Source organism: Echinops telfairi, unplaced genomic scaffold (genome assembly GCF_000313985.2).
Source record: "Echinops telfairi isolate 266 unplaced genomic scaffold, ASM31398v2 ScPeMD7_7467;HRSCAF=8505_0, whole genome shotgun sequence".
NCBI classification, from domain to species: Eukaryota; Metazoa; Chordata; class Mammalia; order Afrosoricida; family Tenrecidae; genus Echinops; species Echinops telfairi.
In genome coordinates, this window is record NW_022111367.1 from 6,326,417 (window position 1) to 6,329,368 (window position 2,952).

At 45.4% G+C, this 2,952-nt stretch overlaps 1 protein-coding gene across 2 annotated transcripts in view; it reads right to left on the reverse strand.

The window, feature by feature from the left end:
• RNASEH2B (ribonuclease H2 subunit B) overlaps positions 1-2,946 on the reverse strand; it is a 102,831-nt gene extending 99,885 nt beyond the window's left edge. For both annotated transcript variants that reach the window (XM_045283793.1, XM_045283794.1), the window contains exon 1: positions 2,935-2,946. The gene's annotated coding sequence lies outside the window, so the exon portion shown is untranslated. The remainder of the gene's footprint in view (positions 1-2,934) is intronic.
• Between the last annotated feature and the right edge of the window lie 6 nt (positions 2,947-2,952).

Here is a 2,952-nt window from a genome sequence, read left to right on the forward strand (position 1 = left end):
AATTGATGTGTGTATGCATTGCGATAACAGTTGTATGAGCCCCTAATAAAATATTTTTAAAAAATTGTTGGGTTTGGATTATCTTCAGTAACTGATGCCAGGGGCTTAAGTGGAGAGCAAATGTTTTGAGAATGATGAGGGCAATGAAATGTACAAATGTGCTTTACACAATTGATGTATGCATGGATTGTGATAAGAGTTGTATGAGCCCCTAATAAAACGATTAAAAAAATAAATAAAGGAAAAGGCAAAAAATAAATAAATGTTAAAAAAGTAAAAATTAAAAATGTTGCAAAAGAATGTACCTGATGCTTATCTTTACCTTTAGTGACACGAACAAACAATAAAACAGCTTCCTAATTGCAAAAATAATTACTAATGCTCCACCCTAAGCTCACTGCAGATCACAACATATCACAGCAACATTAGAAATGAGGACATCATTAGATAGCTGCCAAATGACATCATTATAAAAGTGTCAAACCACTAAGAATCGTGGCACAGACAAATTGACACATTTTTAAGGTATACAATTTAACCCATGACACCTGGCAATTCTACTCCCGGGCATAAACCCTAGAGAAACAAATGCCTATTAAAAGTCTCCTTTTAAAAATGATCTTTGAAGTGTAGTTACAAACTGCAAACAACCCCAATGTCCATCAATAGACGACATGAATGTAGTGGATATCCACCAATGATTTTAAAACCACTGCTAAACAAAACAACACTGCCACACACATTAATGAATATCATAGGCGCGAAGTGAAAGAAGCCAGATCCAAGAGGTACTCAGTGATAGAAACAGGCAGAGCTAATCTACGGCAAGGGAGGCCAGTGTATAGATATAACTATGGCTTATCTACAGAAGGCACATGAAAGAGGGCTGGAAAACTTCTCTGTCTCCACCTGGGATGCTTACAGGGCTGTGTACATCTGTTAGAGCCAATTGATTTGCACTTGAGGTTTGTGCATTTTACAGATTCGGGTGGAGCATAACACGCTATTCTTGGAACCGTGGTGGCATAGCAGGTTATGCACTGGGTTGCTAACTGCAAAAATGAGGCTTTCTCCTCCCATTAAAAGGTACAGTCATGGAAACCAGCAGGGGCAGTTCTACCTTATCCTACAGGGTTGCTATGAGATTGGAATCTATTCAGCTCAATGAGAGGAGTGGTGTTATATTTTTTTTTCTAAAGGAGAAGGACTAAAATGTACATACACAAAATTCTGGACAGACTGTCATGTAATTTTCAATATTTCCCACACAAATCTAGATTACTGGACAAGTACGTCCTCACCAGTAAACATTTACTAAAAAAAGGTCCTTCCATCTGCTGAGTTCGATCTCAACAATAAATAAGCGGGGATTCCAAAAAGTTCTTGGAAAAATTCCATTTTCTTTCATTTCATTGTTCCAAGAATTTTGGGTGGAGAGAAAGCCCCTTCTTACTATGTTATGCCACCAAATGAGCCAGCCAATTAAAAACCAAAACAAACCTTGTAAAAATAATTTTATTGGGGGTTCATACAACTCTTATCACAATACATCCATCTATCCATTGTCTCAAGGACATTTGTACATTTGTTGCCATCATCATTCTCAAAACATTCTCTCTACTTGAGCCCTTGGTATGAGCTCCTCTACAAAACAAATCTTATGATGTTCACACATCCTAGGTTCCCAAAATGTTTTATTCGACAATTAATGCATTGTTACTTCTCCTTTGGCCACTGGCAGTCTATTTTTCCAAGCCCACATATCCTAATGACTGGTCATCTGGATGCAAAGTGGGCCTGCGTCTAGCCTCACTTGGTCTTCGCAGGTCTGAATCGCTTTGAACTCTCCTGATCCTACAACCAAGATCCAGCTTCCGTTGCTCACCCTGAGTTCCTCAGGCCTCACTACCCTAGTGGTGTAGTGGGTTACAAGTTACTGCCATTGGAAAACATCAGTAGCTCTACTTAAGGAGAGAGAAAGATGAGGTTTTCTAGCCCTGTACAGTCTCGGAAACCCACAGGGCAGTTCGACTCTGTAGCTAGGGTAGCTAGGAGCGGAAATCGATTCGAAGGCAGGACTGAGAGACAGGGCATGGGAGTGAGAGACCGGGTGCATGTAGGCAGACAGGGCTGGAGGACCCTCACAAACCCACACAGGAAGCACTGAAAGCGACAGGATGCGGGTATGGGAAGTTGCCATTGGACCCTGGGTTAATTTCAAAGTCAGCAACCCCTAAGTCTTTTTGCTGACAAGGTTGTTTGCTTACTTCCTTGCCCATGTTTATGCAAAAACCCTATCTGGACAGTGACCAGGCCCCTGATAGGACCTGAGTGGTCTGACCAGACTCCAGTTCAGTTCGTTCATACCTTGGAGAAACAAGCAGGCCAGGTAGCCTACATGAAGGTCGAGCCCCTTCGGCGGAGCCCCTTCGATGGCAACTCTGCGAGTCCCCACCCTCTGTGTCTGGTGCTTTTCTTTCCTTCCTAAATTAACTTTTGCTTAGTTTGCCGTTTGTGGTCTGTGGTTCCGAGACCGGGGACCCCGGGTTACATCAGCACAGGTGCAACATTTTTCAACAGTGGCACTACCGCGGGCTGGCCCAGGGCAGGAGAGGTGCCAGAGCCACGCAAGTTCCCCAGACAGCCCCGGGCCTACCGGATTCGCTGCCTGCAGATCTCACTACCAAGATATACCCAGATCCCAAACGCCCGCACCCTGCAGGGCGCCCAGACCCTCGACCTCGTCCCCCGCCCCCCCAGACTGGGGCTGTCCCCGCTCGCCCCCGGGGCCCACGTGGATCGAGCTGAGCAAAGTCTCTGTCCGGATCCACGCGGGGGCTCTGATCCCGGCCTCCGGAAACCGGCAGAAGCCAGTCCCGGGAAGAAGCCCCGCTCCCGGAGTCTGCAAGCGCGTGCGCGCGGCCGCGTGGGTACCTGGCAGCAGGAACACGT